Here is a 22,882-nt window from a genome sequence, read left to right on the forward strand (position 1 = left end):
AATTCATCATATCGAAAGAAGGATAGACGGGGCCATATACCGTAATATCTTGGACGACAACCTCCTCCTTCAGGGCAGGGCACAGAAAGTGAATCGTGTAATGGATCTTGCACCAGTTAAATGACTTAAAACATACGGTTAACGCAACAAAGAAGTTGCAATAGAAGATATACATTAAGGTCATCTTTAGCATTAAGAAAACTTTCAAAATTGGCAGGAAATAAAATACTTATTTTTACAATATACAGTGTACCGCAACTTCACTTCCTCCTTTCAAAAGTCAGTATAACAAGTTAAAAATACTTCTGAAAGTGTTTAAACTCGCTTCATAATGATAGCACATATTTAAAGTTCTGTTTTAAACAGTTTTGAAAAACCTATCATATACGTGACGTCTCCCATTGTTGAATAAACTGAACTTCGGTATCTAAATACACGATGTAATACTGATATTTTTTTTTTCTCTTTAAATAACTTTCATTGAGAAGTTTTATTTAAAAACATGAAACATTTTGATTGACAACATATTTTATTCTTCTTTTGACTAGTAAATTAGATAATTAGTTGTTGGCAATTCTGCAAAAGATTTGAAAATGTTGGTTTCTCCAGGAATACGTACCATTCCAATTACCCGATTTGGAAAAATCTCAATAATTTATCATTCTTGCATAACATTAAATCTTATGGCATCAATTTGAACACTCTAGCATTATTATCCGAGAAGTTATTTGTGTTCAAAGGGTGTTGCATATTTTAAAAGATGAAGATAAATTTAAAAACATTTTTTTTTTTTTTTGTATATTAGAAATTGAAGCAATTAATGGATTGTCACAAATCGCAGCAATAAAAGCTCAAGAGCTCAATTGCATTTTTTTTTAATTTGATACAATCTTTTTTGAAACTCCAACACGTAGTGACTGACTGTATTTACAAGAAAACTTTAGAATATTACCTCTAAAATGAAACCACGTTCATTCCGCAAATACATCTAAGGCCTAATTGCCACGCATTATAAAAAAAGGAAGTTCACTAAATGGATCAAACTAAATTAATTTAAAATTCAAATACATTGATGATTTTACAAAAAAATAATTATAATCATCAAAATTTCTTAATATTAAGATTGACATATACATATTAATATCTGCAAATATACATTCGACACATACCGATGAAGTTTTGGCTTGAAAAGGAAGCATCTAACGACTGACTTACTCTTTTTATAGTACATATAAACACCTCATATATATCTTCTCCACACCCAATTGCGAAGAAACAAGAAGTATATTATTTGTGACATTCACACAAACAAAATGCAAATGAGCCTTAGAGGAGATGCACTTCAAATACTTTATGTAGTTTTTAAAGTTGTATTATTCTTGGGCTAAAAAAGAGTCCAAGGAAGGAGCAGAACGGAAGTCATTTAATCCAAGTGCATTGCACATAAAAAAGAGACACTCATTTCCCAGGCGGACAAAGGACTCTCTCGCTCTCTGACCCATCGTCTGGGAGTCCTTGAATCCACCACGTCTACCTTTAATTAAATGTACGTATCTTGTACCTTTCAAAAGTAATAAATCTAAAGGCATTTCCGATGATTCCATGGGAAACAAAAGGGGACCATCGTCACTTAGATATAATTTACTAATATATCTATGTCACCATTTCCCATTCCTGGACTCCATGTTTAAACAAATGAATGTTTGATGCGTTGACATAAAAACAATCTTGAAAAAAGGTTCAATATAACCTTTTTTACTTCATTTATAGATACAGTCCAATATTTCATAGACATATTTGTGCACTAGACTTTGTAGTTTTACCTTAAACCATTTCGTCTCAGGACATTTTTCCTTAAAGCCAATTTTCATCAGGGATATTTAACCTTAATATATAAGTAAATGAGATTTATACGTCGTCCTTGTTATTTTCGGTCTAAATTGATATTCCCTTTGAACTTTTTAATCAAAATATGGCATGTGTAAGTGCTATTGTTAAGTGTTTGTTTTCCCTTATAAAAATGATGGAATCATGCCCCAAAATTTCAATCCATACACCAACAAAATCTCAGTATGTATTCAAACTAGAGACAAAATACATAATAAAATTAGTATAGTAAGAAAAACAAAAATATATCAACACGGTAACAATTCGAAACGAAGAATTGCTAATAACTTCTCTGTTAGTAATTAGTACTAGACATGATGGATTATTCATACTAGAAAAGACTCATGGATTGACGAACATGCATAATATGATGCAAGAGAATAATCAATTTCAAATAAAAATAAACAATACCCATATATAAATCTCAAATATTTATATATGAAATATCCTTGAGGAAAAAATGGCATTAAGGCAATATAGTTTTCGACAAAATTACCTGGGACTTGAATTAAGATCGCCAATAATTATAACTATTACTTAAAATCTTTATAGTATCACGCAACCGTTTCTCCAAAAAGAAACAGAAAAAAGTTACAAAATCATCGGGTAGTTAGCCAAATAAGTCAAAAACACCAACTGTTATTTATCTCTTAAGTACACCAGATTCTCATTCTGATATATAATTTCTTCGCAGCTTTTAAATAAATTACATATGTATATTATATATGTATTTCATAAATTTGAAATCCTGTCTAGTATACTGTATATAATATTTTATTAAAAAAGTAGGTTAACATTTATATTTCTATATTATAGGCAAAACGTATTCATAGAAATAAGAAAATGGCTAATATATTTATACAACGAGGGATCAAATAGAAATTATTTTCTTCTCCTTCTTGAAACGGAGCATAAGTTTAAAAGTTTAAGTTATAACTTTGTTAATTTAACAAAAGGAAAAAATTCAAGACAGGGGAAGGAATAATCTATCAATTTCCCATTTATTTATTATGACAGTCCATTTTGGCGTCATAAGAGTGCAATTTGCAGCTTATCTAAAGGCTTAATAAGAATACTTTGTTTGTAGAAATTGAGGATAATTCTTCGAATAGGAATAGAAATGTAATCCTCACTCAATTTTGAGAAAATTCATTCTAGCTTGCTTTTAGGTTGAGGGTCACACGTTGCTCCTCTATGTCTAATATTACCCTGCATTGCAGCCATAGGAAAAATAATAAATAGAGAGATTAATTTAATGTCTCTAGTCACTACATATGAACTAAATATCGAATCGTTGAACTTCGAAGTCTAATAGAAACAAGTACATATAGAAATAGCAGCAAGTAATTTGTGACATATAGTGATATAGCGTCTTAATTACAAAACATATTCAGAAGTGCATAGGGTTGTAAATAGTATGCACTTTGGTTATGAAATAAGAATGAAAGAGAAAATAATTATTTCATCCTTGAAGAGATAACATCTACCTGGTGGCCCATTGCAATCTGAACACTTACTAATTCAATAATTAATGAAAGTTGAGAGATTGAAATCAATTCATATTTCGATAATTTAAAACATAAACAATTATTTATAAAACAGCTCAAATCTGAGCTCTCTAATATACGTTCAAGTCGAGAAAAGGACACTTGAATGTGATGGAACACTTTCCATTCACGCAGTCCAAGACCACGACCTACACCAGGGTTACGTTCGAAACGTAATATAGGAAGAAGAGTTCTGTGAGTAAGGTCAAACTAAGGAGTTAAAGAAAATATCCCTTCCCAATCCCCTCAAGTCTATGAGGGCCCATGCAAGAGATCTTGTGTTTTCACACCAGATTGTCTAGAGAGGCATCACACAAGTTTGTGGAAAGAGCCTTTTAAGGGTGGAGAGGCCACTTTTCATAGCAGCAATGAAAAAATCCATCTCCTCCGTTGCAAGATCCTTTTGATTTCTTTTATTTTTGACACGTTTGGCCCCCTACATCCCTGATGCCAACGCCCTTGAATACAACTTTTGGGTGCAAGTTGAAGGAAAGACCTGCAGTGTCCGTCATTCAAACACCGAGATCTTCAAAGCCGTTGTCAGCCACTGGGACACCATGACAGAGGATTACATCCATAGTGGACGCCAGGCCTTCCTCCTCCACCTGGAATCCAGCATTGCCGCTAAGGGGACTACATTAATGATTAAGAGAGTACACATCTATTTATAGCAATAACTTTGTTGAGATTCTCTTATAAATGAATAAATTATATCTTGTTGAAGTTTAAAATTCAAAGTGTTCAGATTTTCATAGACACCTCGGAATAAGTAGAGCACTGTTTATGTGTGTTTTTGTTATTGATCTCTCATAAACTGGTATATCATACAATTCATGTGTATTTACAGTATATTGGTTTGTTTTGATTAGTGACGCTCTATAGGCTAAAGTACTCATCAGTCATCCTCAAATCTATATTGGTTTTTCCCGAAATGTGATCATTGTTCTTTCCTTCTTGAGGACGGAACACGTCATATGAATTGAATCAAGTATTGAATAGTTACTTAGTAGTAGTGTTGTGTAGGTCCTTATTTAGAACCTTGGACCGTGGTCCAGTCCAGTAGTAGCCCTAGTCGGTCATTAAAGATGGTAAAATTGATCCCACGTGACGTCAATGAGGGTGTTTTCCTTTTTTTTAATTATTCTGTTAAATAATAGAATAAATTATATAATCAAGTAACAATATAATATGTTCGTATTATAATGGAAAAAATAATCTAATTACTCTTGCCATTGCCGGGTAATACCCTTAGTTACTTAATAAACTGAATTATAGTTTTACTTGAATACAAAAAAAATCAAATTGTTCACTTTCTTGTTTGTTTCTTTTTTTCGTACCTAGAGCCCTATTTATAAAACCCATTTCATTTGTAGAGCTACTACTCATATTTTAAATACGGATATTGAATAAATGTACATTATTCGTTCATCCGTTTTTCTTGGATTACGTTTATACGTACATAAGACATGTTCTGGATGGGAATTTTGGGGTCATTAATTATATGTATTTTTGCAAAAAAAATAAATAAATATGATAATAATAAATAAACGTCTTGTTACTAGAGTATATATAGATACGTAGATATCACTTTTTCTCAAAAAAATATAGATATATATTTGCTAAAAAAAAGGTAGACCAACGGTTTTCTTGATCTAAATACATATATCTAGTTATAGGACGTATACTAATTAATATCATTGTGATTTATTAACATATGTTCAAGATATTTTATTATATTCCTTGTTATTAAGAAAAAGACATTTGGAAAATGATTATTATATCTTTTTTATTTTGGTTAGTTGGTTGGTTGAGTGCAAAGGGTTGTCCTTGGCATTTTATTGCTGTTTTTTTTTGTTTTTTTTGCACGTAGGTCTTTGCTCTGAATAGACCTCTATTAGTAGGATTACCCCAATTATGTCTGACGTTAATAAGACAGGCATAATTTGGACAACGAGCAAATTCCTTGAAGGAGTAGAAGTATTCTTCAACCAAAACATTAATGGTTGCCATTATTCAGTGGTATTCCTAGCTTCTCTTGGGGGAGGGACTTGAGGCTACAGAATAGTATCTGAAGCCCCCTCAAATTCTTTTATCATATCTTATATAGGGCTTGAAGATGAAATTCCCACCCTCTCGTATTTACAAAAATAACAAAATCTCCGTAATTTGTAATATTTTTATTTCAAGTAAAAACCAAGTTATTGTAGATTATGTGTCTTGCGGCTTACTTAATATAATTGCCTTTAGCCTCGATCCAAGTCTCTAAAGAGGGAGCAGGCCATGATGATTAGGTTCATTGGCCTGGATGCAAAGTGCTCCTTGATGACGGCTACAAAATAATACATTGGATTAAAGTCGTGGCTTCTGGGTGGTCAAAATCTTTACTATTTGCATCTTGTTAGACTGGCATTTGAGATCCTCGTTAACACATGCCCAGAATGTCTTGTCACTGACTTCAAGTTGCTTTCTAATTTATACGAATGACCTCTTTGGGGATCAGTGAATGATGGTGCACACCTTTTTGATGAAGTTCACGCCCCTGACCTTCCAAGAGTCCTCTTGTGACCTCTGGGATTTCGAAAGAGTCCTCCGAGGGTTCTTCGAATCTTTCAGTTTCTTCCTGGTTTCCTAGATGTAATGCGTTGTCAACCCAGTGGGGTTACAGATGTCACAGTTACTTATTTGTTCTTCATTATTAATTAGACACATATGTAACTATGGTGCATCTCCGTTCCTCATCTAACTCAAATGAAAAGACACAAGTAAGATGGTATAAAAATATAATTCATTTGTCTATAGATTTAATGGAACGCACAATCATCTCCTCTAGTCCAACTGTAATTGTGGTTTCTTTAGATTTGCAGGTGTAGATTAACCAAAGAGTTCTAGCAAGTATTGCCTCCACTTAGCATTCGATATTTCCTCCAATAGAGGGAGCGACTATCCAGTCTTTTGGAGAGAGTTTCTTTTCATACTTTTTCTGGCATGAGGTTATTAACCATTTTTATAATCGGATTCACTTTTTGACAATAGTAGAGAAGATGAAATTAGGTTTCTCCTGAGGTCTTACAGCATATATTTCTATATTTGATTTGTTCGTATGTATTGAGGAGGTTACAAGTCGATATCGGAACCCTTTTTTAGGACAAGTTGTTTATGGTCTTGCATTCATTATTTGAGGACATATTTCATGTCACAAACCTTAAGTCGTCGTTTCACTAACCTTGCAGGCATCGTCTTTATCATTCTTCTGATTAAGAAATTTCGATTTTTTTTAGATTCAATCATTCGAATTGGCATTAAAAGTGGAATAGGTGGGCCAAATACTTAATCAATCATGGCTCTAGTATAAACTTCTACTAGTCCCTGAAGTATCCAATTATTGATTCCTCCGTAACCCCTCTTCTGTTCTACAACAAAGGGGATATTTCTTTCCTCAGAAAACTGACACTGGGTTCCTAATCTGGGGTTATAGTTAATTGGTTCTTCAATTGACTAATACCTACCCAAGAAAGTGTTTGGTTTGTCAGTTTTTATCTAGACGCTTCAAGATCTTAAATATCTCACCAGGGCCATGATTTTTTTTGTAATACAGGCATGACCATCGTATTTCTCGTAATTAGACTTAATTCTTATTACCTATGCGTCGTTACTATTACAATGAGATCCTCGTTCTTCAAGTATCTCGCAATTCGATATATTTACCTGTATTTATCATATTGTGTATCTCTTTTCAGTCATTTCTGTTATCAATATGCATCAGACTGACCGTTAAGGTCAAATTCCATTAAAAATTCGTCTACATCTTCATAACAACCATTTTATGACATCTTGTTTTCCTACCTTTGCAATGACCAAACTAATATGTATGTGTTTTCTATGCGAAAAAGTAACTTTACGAGTAACTCTTGGAGGGGGGCATAAAACAATAATAAAGAATGGTTTTATTTCCTATAGGTAATATTGATTATTATTGGTTTGCTTGAGGTTTATTTGTGTGCTACACGACGCACAAAAAGGAATATTTATTACCAAGATAAAAGCATGTTTTGGTGTACTAGGTACCAGTGACGTCGCAAACTCCTCTTTAATGATGTGAGGAGGGGGCTTGAGCCCTTCTAAAAGTTTTTATACCCCTCTAATTTTTGTAGACTTTCAATTTTAATCTTCAAAAAGTTATCCTTTATTAGTTAATAATATAATTTTAATAAAATTAATACTATGTATATGTGTGTGTCTGAGCTCATTTAAACATTGATGTAGCAGCCCGTGGCTGCAATGATGGCTTCCAGGTGATGGCGAAAGGACTGGCGCCCGCTGAGGATGCCATCCTCTGTCATGGCATCCCTGTGTTGTCTGACTGTGGCTTTAAAGGCCTTGGTGGTTGGATAACAGACACTGAAGGTCTTCTCCTCGACATTCACCCAAAATGTGTAGTCCAAGGCTGTAAGGGGGGCAAAAGTGTCAAATAATAATTTAAAAGACTCATTCAAAAGAGTTTGCAACAGAACAGATGGGTTTCTTTCATTTTGGTGTCAAACGTAACCTATCCTCCCACTTTTTTGATAGCTTTCTGAACAGTTTGTTGTTCACTAAAATGAATAAAAATCAATAAAAAAGAAAAATAAACCTCCTTTTCTCTTTTTTCTTCTCTCTTTCTATATCTCTCTGTCTTTTCCCTCTTCTCTTCTCCCTCTGTCTCTCTCTACATCCCTTTTTCCTACCATCATTCTTTGTTTCTATTCCCATCTATTCAGCCCTTCAATACGGGCACTATATGCTAGTATATATATAAAACTATTCGCATAAGGTATTATATATGATAATTAAACAATTAAAATGTTTGAGAATAGGTATGGATTTTTGAATTCTTTTTTTTTTTTTAAATCTATTTTTTGGTGAAAAGTTGTGGATTTTTGAATACTTTTTTTTTACTTTAATATTTAAAATTCTACAAATTTAATTTTCAATTTTTTTTTGCAAAAAAATTAAGTTTTGGATTCTCCCTCAGCCCTGTCACTTAAGCTAAAAATGATTTGTGCTAGTAAGGGGTACTTGGGTTAAATAAATACAAGTGGTACATCGCTAAAAAAAAAAAAGGTTGAGAATCCCTGTGTTAGAACGATATATATGTTTTTTTTAATTCACAACGACCTGTTTATCTTATCTAATTTGCATATTCTATTATAAATTTGGCAGAAATTTCGTTCTGTCTAATTGGCTTGATAATCCCATCGTTGAAAAAATTGAAGAAAAACAATAATTAATCAATCTTCTTTAGCAAAAAAAAATAAGTGACTATCTAGAACGTCAACATAAAACATCTTATACAATAATTAAAAAAAGAAAAATAAACCAATATATTTTTTTGCCATATCCATATCGGAAATCTTTAACAATTGCTTTTAATTTTCTTTTTATTAATGTTTTTAAGAACAATTACCATTTATTGACTAAAAATATCAACTACTTATATAAAATATTTTTTCATGCCTAGAAAACAATTTTTTCTTGTTTCAAAAGTATTCAGACACCTCCATAAAGGTACAAATATCATAAACATTTTCTGTTTTTTTATCATGGGGAAGTCTGAAAAGATTAAGAGACTTCTATAAAGTACTCTTAGAGATCAAGAACTTCCTTGAACTATCTTCTGAGGTATAAAAGTGTGATGAGCCAATTTCTTGCTTCAGTTTTATTCAACACTCAACTTGACCAAGACCAAGGGATACAGTAAGGATATCCGCAGATAGTAGTAAATTGCTTTAATCTATGTGACAGCTACAAAGAAATTTCAATCAAGTTTTTCATCTCAAAATCCTCTGTCCACAGCATCATCACCAAATTTAAAAGAACTGGCCTTGTCAAGAATGTTCCTCGATATGGTAGGAAGTCAGAGCTGAGCTCGGACTCAAGTGAGATATGCAGTCCGAGAAGCTACCAAGAATCAAACAACAACTCGTAAATCCATCCAGTAGGGATCGAAAGCAATATGAACTTTGGGGGGACTATCAACTGTACAAAGGGTTTTGCACAAGAATGGGTTCTGGGGTTGTGTACCAAGAAAGACTTGCGCTCAATACCTCTAGAGTAGGTAAATAAAGGTCAGGCTGAAGCATGTCAATGGCCACAAAGATGAAGAACTCCACTTCTGGTGCACTGTGCTGTGTCAGATGAGACAAAGGTGAATTTGATTGCCCACAACCAGCATCCATTTGACAACAGAAGGGCAAGCCTTCAATCCTAAAAACACTATTCTAACACTGAAACACGGTGGTGGAAGCATCATCATCTGGGCTTGTTTTGCTGTCAATGGAACGAGAGAACTTCCCAAAGTTGATGGCCCCATGAAGAAGGAAAACTACATCGAGATTCTTGAAATGCATCTGCATCAATCAGCAAAGATGCTGAAGCTTGGAAGACGCACATGATTCCAGCAAGACAACAACCCCAAGCACACTTCCAAAAAAGTTCAAGAATGACTGAATAGGCAAACAGATAGGGTCATCAACTGGCCAGCCAAAAGCCTGACCTTAACCCTATTGAAAATATATGTACAACTTTGAAAAAAAAAAAACAATGTGTGAAATATATATTTTTTACAAATATTCATAATGAGCCTTGATTTTTATGGATTTACTGTGTTACCTGATGATAAAGTCATTGGTGTTTAGAAAAATAAGTGAAATTCCATTTTCGGATTACAGTTCGACCCGCTTAATGTCGAAATTGTGTATATAATAATGTAAATCGTCGAGTCAGACCGTCATTAAAGGACTTTTTTGATTGCAAAGGACATAAATATTAATGAAAAAAAAGTAGAAAATATCCGTTAAAAATAATTAATTTCTGTTTACTATTAATCCGCCGGCTGAAAATAGGATATTTTAAAATCTAATCACGCCCAATTTTGGTTTTGTCGAGGGAGGGACACAATAATGGTCACAGAGTATTCGTATTCTCGAGGATTTTGTATTTTTTCATATAAAATTTTGTCAGTTGAATTTGATGACCACATTTTTATAAATATTGATCACTGGATTACCAAAATATTGAGATTTAAACTTCCCATATGTCCTCTTGAAAAAAATTACTTTAAAAATTTTGATCAATTCATAATAACTATTATTGAATTATATCAGTTTTGAAATTGCTATATAATCAGGGGTTAATACATAATGAAGGACAAGTGGTCCTTATTGAAAGGAGGGATTATATTTATTTTTTATCTTTTCCATTCACATAATATTATTTCAATTTATTTGGAAAAAACCTTTTCAAGTAGTGGAGCTGTACTGGAAATATAATACATAAATTGTGTCTGTATCCCCAAGCCAGGGAGTTAGTTAATATGAGGATAAGTAGGAAAAAAGAACAAAGGCGTTGCTGTGCAGGCAACTTGAGAATTATATCAAAAACATAGCATCTAAAAAAAGGAATGTTATTCATTATTTTTATTATACTTCAATAACAGTTTGTTTCAATTCCATGTAAAGTTTTATGTAGACCTCTTTTCCCCAAACATTTCTTCTTTGGGCGCCCGGGGGCTTTTTTTTTTGAATTTGTAATCCGATGAATGAATTTTCTTTTCCTTAGTTGTTATCATTATTATTTAATTCCGGAGAAGTGAACCTCCTTTTCTAATACATTCAATCATATTCAAAAACTGATTGATCATTCGTGTGTGCAGAGTAACCTTGAGGATTTGTTGCCGAGTTTTAATTGTAAGGTCTTGTTGGAATCAGAGTATAATTGGAGATTAACAGTGGAGTAATTCTTATCAATATTCTGGTTTATTTCCTCCTCCCCCCTTCCCTTGCCATAGGTGATTATAGCTGATCTGCTCAAAAACATTTTTCAAATTTTCATGGTTACTATCTTGTTTTTTGGTTTCTTTTTTTTTAGCATGCCCATCGTATACACAATTTCCAACACTACATATAATACTTTATACCTATTAGGAAAGGCTCAAGCGCAGCCGCTAAGAATGTGCTAGAAGAACTGATTAATTACTACAATGACATAACATAAGTTCATAAATATTGTTATATTTTAATGGGGAAAAAAAGTATTTATTAGACTTAAATAGTCAAGTAATTACCTATATAAAAAATCAGGCCTTTGAAATTTATTTATCACAGTTTGTAGGAAATTATTTAATTCTAATATCAAGCCTATCACAGGCCTCTTTTTTAGGTATAGGTATACATTTGACTATTTGAATCTAATAAATGGGTTTTTTAATGTTGTTTTCTTCATAAAAATATGACAAATGGCCTTATGTTTTGTCTATAAAACACTTGGCAGAAACCATGAGAGTCCAGGATATTATTCTATATTTAAACCATCATGCCCTAGCGTAATACACCTATTTTTATTGACCTAATGTTTTCGTGGGTAATTTTTTTAATACTGTGTTGTTCCAAATATTACACAATGCTGGCTTTCACATAGAGGTGGTATTTGGTACAGGCCTTGTCCTCTAACTCATCCTGAACCTAAAAATCAAAGGAGGACATTTCAGGGGAGCTGGAAGTCAAACAAACCTGGGGCATTTGCCTGGAGCCAATATTGGACAATTTTATTGCAGATTGGCGATGATAACCCAGGAAACGTTTCTTGCTAGAGCTAATTCAGTAATAGTCTTTCTTCGCGTCGCTTTTAGGGATGTTGTTGATATTTTTAAGGGGGAAATGTGAATCAAATGGTTGTTAAGACTCTCAACCTCTCAAGTATGAACGTTAACTGTACCTGAATGCCCTTGTTATTCACCTTGATGAAGTCAAACTTTATCAGGATTTATCTGTTAGACTGTATGCCTTCTTCTTTGGCAATCAAAATATCGTCTCTGAGCTTACCTACTCTAGTTACTTTCTCGTTAATAGCATCTCCATTTTTTTATTGTACGGGCCTGATATTGTATGAAGGTGGCACCGGAATCATAGGACCTAGGGAAATTAAAATATAGTAAATACCATTCTTCGGCCAAATATCCCAAATTATCCTTTGGCAGGATATCCATTCGACAAAAATGGTTTCGCCCAATAGTCAACTCAGACTATAAATATGATAATATTTATACGTTAATTATTTCAAAATATTGGTAATTCATAGATCAAAAATGTTTCTCCAGAAACGTTCTTCTAAGAAATAAAAATAAAAATATGAAGAAGTACAAAGGAACTGACAATATAATAACTATGTCATGGATACTCCATAGAAAAATGTCTTCTTTTGATGAAATTTAATAATAAGTTCTTCCTCCATTCTCACTAATTCATCAGATATGGGATTAGAAGTTAGGCCTTAAAGGAATAGGAGAAAATCCTAAATAAAAAATTTGCTCCTTCTTTGACCAAATTGAATCATACTTGCTAATTGCTCTTGGAGAAGACATTGAAGTTTCAAACCCAAAAATGCATTTTCAAGACCAAATCTTTGATCTTTCTACTACTCCATAATACTTAAATCCCAAATGAGGATTATCAATGGAGGATGGAATAAGTCCCTGTCTGCGCGTTCATGACTCATCACTCTTCAAACGTCTTGTGAGCTAAGCTGTTCTTCCACCAAATATTCTTCAAATTCTCAGTGTGACTAAATTAATTTTTTGTTGTTGTTATTTTTTTTTCCATACCGGCATTCAATATTATTTGAATCCCACGTATATGTATGTGTTGTGTACTAATTGCAATTTTGTAAAAAGACAAGGAATGAGATGAATAACTTTAAATGAAGGATTTACAGTACTTGGGATGAGGATAATACAATAATTGAATATAGCATTGATGGATAATCGATGTATTAATGGTGTCATTTCTGAATATTTTAATAACAATTATTTAAATATAAGAGTATTCTGTGTCACATTATGAAGTTCAAATGCTCAGAGTTATAATAAACGTAAATCCATAATAACCATGTAATTTTAGTTGATAAAAACAAAATGATGGTATTAATGAATTATAATGATTAATTTTTAATTAAATAATCCATTTTAGACGAAGAAATTGCAACTTGCACAATTGGCTTACGAATTAAATAATAATGACAACTGCCAATAAAAAATATTTCCTTCTTCATATTACCATTGCAAAAAAAGGGTCTGCTATTCACCACTCACCTGTAAGCGTAGGCTCAAGCGCACCCAATACATAAGTGGTACTCAGAAATTACTACAATGACATGACATAAGTTCAGAAAGTTATTTGTCATATTTTTATTAGATTAAACTAATGGAATATATACCTACATATATCAAAAAATCAGGCCTGTAATAGCTTGATATTGGAATTAAATATGTCTAGGAAAACTGTGATTTATGACTACCACATTATTCTTTTTTTTAATTCATAATAGCAATAATAAATTTTCTTTTCCCATAAAAAAAATCAATCACTGGGTGGTGCATTGAAATCTGAACACTTACTAATTCAATAATTAATTAAGGGGTTGCATGATGGAAATTAATTCATTTTTCGATTTATCAAAGCATAAACAATTATTACCAAAACAAAACAAAACTGAGCTCTCTAGCTTTCGTACAATTCAAAAAATGACACTGGAACGTGATCGAGAAATTTCCATTCGCACACTCCAAGCAGCTGTGCGTCTTCAGGACCACCGTCACCGTCGTCAGCAAGTCTGAAGCGTCGAAGAGGAAGAAGGGCTCTGTCGAAAAAGCAAAACTGGACCCGGAGGAGTAAAAAAAACAACTACACAGACCAATTTCCTCAAGCCATGTGGGCTCATGCAAGAGATCTCGTGGTTTCATAGCAGAATGTCGAGATATGTATTTAAAAAATGGGTGGAAAGAGCCTTGTGAGGGTGGAGAGGCCACTTTTGACACCAAGACTGATATAAATCCAACTCCTCCATTACAATACTCTTCGGAATTAATCTTTTGAGTTCTTTTGAACACTTTTTTGACACTTTTGGTCCCCTACAGATCTTATATCACCCCACTCCCACAAAACGTTTTGGGAGTGTGTTGTTTGCAAGGCCTGCATTGTCATTCATTTAAATACTAAGGCCCTCAAAACCACTGTCAGTCATCACTGGAATGCAATGACAGAGGACTACGGGTGATAGGCCTTCTGCCGCCGCCGAAAGCCATAATTGCCATTAAGGGCGGCTACATTAATGATTAAGAGATCTCAGACACACATCTAATATTAGTTTTGTTGAAATTATATGGTTAATATCTTGTTGAATATTTAAATTCAATGTGTTCAAAACTTAATTGAGCACTTACTCAGATGTATTTTATGGTTCGTGATTAAAATCGTGTGTATTAAGTGCATGTTTAAAAAAAAAATTAACATGGTAACCCTGACAATTAAAAGAAAGTTTTAGAAGAGAGCAGTTTAGCTGTCATGACGTTTCGCTAGATCAGGCAGTTATGACTGGGAAGGAGGAAAAGAGGGAAATAATCAAGATCATTGAGGATAACTAGTCTGATTTCTATTAGCTTCCGAGCAAACCCTCATTGTTACTTGTAAAAGGAAGAAAATGAGTGAAAATCACACACTTTATAAAGCAAGAACATTTAGCCTGGAATTACTCGAATATCGATCCTCAATTATTTTGTGAGTTCAACTACAATTTACACTAATAGTTCCCGAGCAAAGCCTTATTGTTACTTGCGAAGGGACGAGAATTAAGACAAATCCCAATCCGTATTTAGCAATGATATAAGCAGCAATAACTCTGATGCTATGTGCGCAATTCTAATCCAATTCCATCAAGGACCTACATTTACAGAGGGGTTCCTTAAAATCTGAGCACTTTGAGTTATAAATTTCAAAACACAGAAATTGTTATTTAACAATAGAATTTCAACAAAATTAATACTATATATATGTGTGTGCTCTCTTAATCATTAATGTAGCCACCCTTAGCGGCAATGATGGCTTCCAGGTGGCGGTCAAAGACCTGGCACATACTGCAGATGTAGTCCTCTGTCATGGTCTAACAGTGCTGGTTGACTGTGGCTTTGAGGGTATCGGTGTTTGGATGACAGATGATACAGGCCTTCTCCTAGACATGAACCCAAAAGATATAGTGAAGGGGGTTGTTATCAGGGCTGTAGGGGGGGGGCCAAAAGTATCAAAAGAGTTTTGCAAAGGAGGAGAAGGGCTTTTCTTATTGCTGGTGTCAAAAGTGGCCTCTCTACCCACACAAGCCGCTTTCCACCAACTTTTTTGATACTTCTTGGCACACTCTGGGAGGAAAATCAGAGATTTCATGCATGGGCCCTCACGGACAAGAGAGGTTGGTCTGGGATGTTTCTCCTACGGGTCCAGTTTGGCCTTTGTGACAGAGCCCTTCTTCCTTTCTAACTTAAACATTCTGACGGCGTAGACAGTGGTCCTGAAGACGCCAAACTGCTTGGAAAATCGTCGATCACGTTCAAGTGTCATTGCCTCGATTTATACGTAGCTCGAGAGTTCAGGTGTGTTTTGTTTTGTAAGTAATTGTATATGCTTCGATATATCAAAATATGAATTATTTTCAATCGCTCAACCTTCATTAATTATTGAACTAGTAAGGGTGTTTATTTAACATTTTATTTCATTCTTACATTTAAATACCAAAGCAATTACGTCAAATATTTATAACAAAATAAAAAAATTAGGTATAAAATTAAAGCTTCGAGGTAAGATTACATCGCAATGTTACTAAAATTTACAAAAAAATCGTATATAAAACTGATAAAATCAACAATATTATCGGAGGTACTAAAGATACAGCATTCACAATAAAACTGAGATCCTTTTTGAAAATAGTAAAAACAAGCCTCAAATTTAAACTTTAGATTGTCGTAAAATCCTTTTTAAAGCCTTTAAATGTTGTCTTGAAGTGTTTAAATTTGAATGAACTACCCGGTATTACTTTGATGATATTCAAATATCACTGTGGGTCATTAGCATCAAGTAATATTCAATCCAGGTGTTAATTCATTTGATTGAATTTAATCAATATTTATTGGCAATTTGTCCCTTTTATATATACTTACTTTTAAGTCAGTGAAAACCACTTTATTTCATAATTGCTTTATTAATAAAAGTGGGTTTTTATTAATGTTTGAAATTGCATCATAGTTAAAGACAATGATGCTATTTTGGGAGCTCAGAGTTCATATTATATTAAATAAAACGGACTAATTGCCAATAAATCTTAATGCAACTTTTTCAAATTGCTCTCAAAATAAAACTTTACACATGTATTGACTACTAATTAATAACAAATAAAAACAGCTATATTTGAATTTAATCTAAAGGCTACTAAAGATCTCTTTTATAACAATAAAACTTGTTTTAGATCGATTATGCAAAATATATAATAGTTAATTTATTGTTTACACAATGTAAATAAAGATTTAAATTGTTTCGTGATGTAATCACATATATTTTATGTCTATTTCGGTCTGATATACATATAAAACCGAGTGTCCATTTAAATCTGAACACTTTCAATTTTAAAATTCAACAAAGTACATACTATATGTATGTTATGTGTGTTTGAGCTCTCTTAATCATCAATGTAGCCTCACTTAGTGGCAATGATGGCTTCCAGACGACGGTGGAAAGCTTGGCACCTGCTACGGATGTAGTCATCAGTCAATATGTCCCAGTCCTAGCTGACAGTGGCATTGAAGGCCTTCGTATTTGGATGATGGATACTGTAGACCTTCCCCTCTACAATGTACTCAAAACAGCCTCCCTTATGAACATTAATCTAATAGGCATTGAATAAATTTACAATTTTTTCCTAATTATCATACAAATAGAAAATTTATTAATTGCTTATTATTTTTATTAATGAACAAAATATAATTTAGTCCATTAATTCTTTTATCACTCTAAACATTACTTTTAATCAAAATTAATTACGACCTAGCAATGATTTCACTCATTCTTCTCAACAAATATAATTAATACCTACATACATTCATACATTTCCTTTATCCCAATCAAATATAAATATATGGAAGGTCCCTCCATAACACGGTTTAAACACTGCAGATTTCGTATAATGCAAATGTTTGGAATCCCCGTATAGTGCGGTATATTCCTCTCATATCTAGAGATAGAACGTGTCTTAGACCTGTATCTGGGTACGGTATAAGTAAACTTGTATAATCCAAAAATATCCCACCTCTAAGACCCGAACTTTTAAGGGGCATAAAAAGATCCAAAGGATTTTACAGATATTAAAAAGCCTAGTTATAAAAAAAAAGTTTTTATCTATATCGAACCTACACTTCATTTATCTTGATTAGTGCTTGGAGGGGCATCTGCATAAACAGTTGTATCGCATGGTTATTCTACACGGGGTTATCTCACACGTCGTAGCCTTTATTGTATCACATAACCTTCCTACTGAAAAGAAAAAGAAAAAAAAGGATGAAAAATTAGTTGGTGGTTAGCCAATTCTGTAGAGTTTAAGAGGCACTGGCTAGGAGAAAAGAAGCAAAGTCATTGACAGCTTATCCCAAAATACACAGTATATTTTTGTGAGAGCGAGGTTCACACGGTACTCACAAACACAAAATATAAGTTGTATTTGTTTTTCAGCTGTAGAAGTGTATTCTTCTTTTTCTCTAATCAGTGTTATTAACACTGATTGTTTCTCGAAAATTTTTAATATGAATTGGATCTAGGTATATAGATATTAGATAATATTAAAATCCTACATAATAGGTCGAGGAAAAAGTAATTTCGTTTTTTTCGCTTTATTTCAATGGTTGATAAGAAGTTTTTCAAGCATCCGATTTAAGCTAATTATGCCTCGTTCTGTTCGATAACTTGTTGCCGACGCGAACTAAACTTCACAATGTCCTTGTTAGTAGAAGCATTTATTCCTATTTTCCAAAAATTCGGGTAATCAATTTTCACACGCCTCTATTAAGGCCATATTTGTACTCCCAAACGCATTGGCCATAGATAGAAACAGGTCGTAGTTACTTTTTCTAAAGGTTCGGACTGTAGTGTGGATGGGAATTAAAAACTTCTCATCCAAGCTCCCGGAGCTTCTGGCGCGTCATCAAAGTTTTCTGTGGCCTGGCGTTATCTTGATGATGTTTTGTAGGTTCCTATTTACCAATGCTGGTCGCTTCTCTTTGATAGCTAGCTTCAAAAAGCCGAGTTGTTTATCGGTAGAGGGCAGAACTGAGCGGGGGAGGGGGGAGGGAAATCGATCGAACCACTCTTGAACATTTTTTTTAAAGTGTAGATAACCACATTTGTATATATTTAGATATGATAAATAAAATTTATTCATTTTTGAAATGATAAAATGACCAATATATGACGACTACAAAGGGTCAACAAGAAATTGTATTCCTGTCCTCTTGGAAACGGAGCGTAAGTATTGTATAATGACTTAATACTTTGTTTATTTATCAAAAAGAATAAATTATGAAATAGCCATGACGTATCAAGCGAGAGGAGGGAATCGACAGCTTACAACAAAATACATGAGTAATTTTTGTGTTAGGAAGGTAACACCGTGTCAGAACACTGATAAGGAGAAAAGAAGCTAAAATATCGACAGCTGACAGAAAAATACACTGTATACTTTTTTCTACTCACTTTTCTTTATTTTAAAAAAGTATGTTGACTAAAAAATGCTTAGGATTAAGTTTATTTCATTAGGTTTAGCGTGCCATTTCATTTTTGGATGGATATAATTGGTATTTAGCGGTTCATTTCTTCAAAAATTGAAGGATACTTGGGTCTTTTGTATTATTGTATTGGTTCAAGGTGAATATATTTATATATAGGATATGTCGACAAGAAACTTGCAACGCAGTAGAGGTGAATTGAAAACTTTTTTGATTACGTCAGAACGGAGCCAAGTTCAGTGTTACTGACCTGTGCTCAGTTTTAACTCATATTATTCCAAGAATTATGTCTTCTTCTAGAGGTACTAGGCCTATTTGTGCTGTGGCAATCTGTAAAAATCAATCAGATGTCCACTATTTTTGTATATTTATATCAAAATTTATGTTCTAACCTATTTTTCATTAAAAACAACTTCTTCTTTTTTTTCTTGAATAACTTTACTACCGTATCTGTCACAGGTTAAAATTTACACTAATAGTATTGTCTGATGAGAAAATAAAATACGATATTATGTATTAAGACAATTTTTTGTCGAATTTCCTCCTAACTTGGCATTTCTGTGAAACCAATAAATAAAAGCAAAGGAATCTCTTATCGACACACAGTATATATTGTCACCATGGTATTGGTCCTTAATGTCGACATATTAAATTAATAAATAATGTAATTTTAATATATTTTACTACAATTTAAAATGATATAGATGATATTGAATAATTAAACTACTTTTCTACATAATTTATAAAAAAGCAAAAAAAAAAACCATTTTTCATGTCGTATGTAAATTAATGTGTATTATTTTGTAGAGTTTGTATAATTAAAATAAATTAATAATACAGTTACTTTGTTCCAATCCTGTTCCTACTTAAGTTACTTTTTGGGAAGGAGGAGAAAAATTAATATTATAAAAAATATGACATTGAACGATCGCGAGACTTTTTTTTGTCCAAAATATTTTTCCTTGCAATGCTTAGAATCAATTTTTTTAAGAAAAATAAAAGATCCAAAATTCATTTATCAAAGAGCTAATTATATTGTTTGCGACACGTAGACCTTTCAAGAAAAGTTACAAAACCCTGTTTCAAAGGCGTCATTGTCTTCAAGATGTTTTGGCAATGACGTAACTGGTTGTCTCATGCGAGCTCTTAAGATTTTGAACAGAGTCGGACGGGACGTCACATTTATGAATATGTAAGGGTGATGAATCGTCCTCTTTTGCTCGGATGTCCTTGTTTACTTCATTTTTCCCTCCCCCGCCCCATCACAACTGCTCTAATAAACTGTTATGGCTAATCAAAACATTCTTTAAGCTTTCAGGGTTCATATGATGATCTCCAGTTTCTATTTGTTTTAAAATGCCCAAAAATCTACCAACTTGCATCACTGAATTAAAGAATGTTTGGCAGGAGAGCAGTACAATTAAAATTTGTTTGTTTATGCTCCAAATGGCAGACATTAACAATGCTGACGTAACATGAAAATCCTCTATAGTCACCCACATTTATCTTGGCGGAGTAAATATAGAGAGATTTTTTGAAAATGCGTGAGTTACTGTATTATTTTGTAGCACTATTTAAGATTTCCAGACGGAAACTCATCACAAATTAGTACAATAAACATTGTACATATATTATTGTAATCTAATGAGATTTGAAAGAATTAGTTGTTATATGAAATTATTTCAATATTTTGAATTCGACTATGACTTAAAGTGTATGCAAAATCGTAAATTCTCATTAAACCTACATATGTAGAATAAATGGCAGCTTTTTTTCCATCAAAAACATATCTCCTCGCAAATATTACTCAAATCAGTGAGGTTAATGAGTATCATTTTGGCATGTTAAAAAAAGAAACCGAAAATAAATGTGGGAATCCAGACAATTTGAAGAATACTTAAGAGCAGCTTAGCTCCTATGAATTAGTTATTAATTTATACTAAGATGTTCCCTTCTCAAGAATGAAATAATAATGATATCAGAGTAGGAAAATAAAAAAGCCTGTTAAAATTAGCAACTACAATAAGAATATGACTATCTTATTCATCTGTTGAATTCAATATTGTTTTTAAAAACACGCAATATTCATGGATATTATAAATATCCAAAAAACTGTGTCGTTTTATAAACAGTGTACAGTTCCTTTGCAAGCTTCCTTCTTACCATTATGAATCATAATCCTACTGAAACTGTGTATATACACTATGTATATTGTATACATATATATTATGACAACTGACAAGTGTGTATATGTATTCGTTCATAGAATAAAGAAGACAAAGCTCTTTATGTAGTCAAATAAAGGCTCCTCCGACAGATAAAATCCCTCGTGCTATAGATCACTATCACAACGAAAGAAATACATAAAGGCGACAAAATCCGTGAATGATAGAGCAAAGATATCAGCTGACAAAAAGGGTAGAACATGACGTTATATTTGTTTACGTTTATTTTGCATTTGTAATTGGTAATATGGATCTGTCTAAAAAAAACAATCGGACTGCAGACTATGAGTACAGTTCTAATAAAATTTATCAGTGATAGGACCCATCCATATTGGTCTTTTGGGGTGACTACAGTGGCTGAAATGACGTAGTTATTAACTACATAATTTCGGTTTTGGAAGTTTCATCATAGACTCTTTCAAGGAGACAATATATCTGAAGTTTGAAGCAGGAGGTGACTGGGTAGAACAGATTATAATACGTTCTAGCCATAATTTATTATTTTCTTAGTTTTGATACTTTTCAATCCTAGCCAGTAGCTAGGATTGTAGGACTAATGTACCCTTAGGACCTTAGGACCGTTTAGTTGTTAAAAAAGATCGGACCGATAAAATGAAAGACTGATCAATAAATCAGTTGTAGGACCGATCCAACACTTAATATATACATTATTTGAATAAATTATATTAACTTAGTAAAATATGTTCATTTTATATTTAATAATAATGACAGCATGAATTTTTTTGGCAAAATATGTTGAATGCTCCTAATACTTTTTTCATACATCATATTGGCTTAGTAAACAACTTTTTATTAGTGTATAATATTTTATCTCTTGATATAAAGGTGTATTTATAGGTTCAACGTTGTCATTTAAAGGAAATAAGTTGATTAATTAACTTTTTATTAGATCATCAGAGTCAATCAGAGTAGAGCATTTTCAAATGACGTCAGAATTGTGATGTCTCCCATTTTGGGAAAGGCACAAACAATCAAGTATTATAACAATACCTAAACACTCTTTTTTCATTCATATAGCAGCAATTCATTTTCTCCCTCCAAAATCCTAAAACAGGCAACTGATATTAAACAATGTCTTAATTCAGGTGTACCATATGCCTCACTCCTCTCTTGTGTTTGCGTTTGCTCATAAAAAAAGTAAAGTAACTTTGAAGATTTGCTGCAGAATTATAATTGTAAGTACTTTCAATTCTACTATGAGTAGAATTGAAGATCGACATCGTATTAATTATTGCCCATGCCCTTGTTTATTTCCTTCTTTCCCTCGTCACAGCTGATATTTGCTGCTCTATTGAAACGACATCCTTGCTGGGCTGCTCTCCTCCTAAGCATTACTCAAATTGTTAGGGTTACCATGTTCATTGTGGGTTGTACAACTCTAATTAAAGCATTTTTTTTTTAGAGAGAGAGGAAGATGCTCCTTTGCAAGTCATGGCGTGAAGTCCAAAGGAAGCTTGTAGCTCGTATCATGGCTACTGGTTTTGAGTAGTATTTTTTGTTCTTTGTATTTCTTCTTATTTTTATTTTTATAGCCACCATTTCTGTATAATTGGATGATATTTTATTATTATTAT

Source organism: Lepeophtheirus salmonis, chromosome 3 (genome assembly GCF_016086655.4).
Source record: "Lepeophtheirus salmonis chromosome 3, UVic_Lsal_1.4, whole genome shotgun sequence".
In the NCBI taxonomy this organism is placed as follows: domain Eukaryota; kingdom Metazoa; phylum Arthropoda; class Copepoda; order Siphonostomatoida; family Caligidae; genus Lepeophtheirus; species Lepeophtheirus salmonis.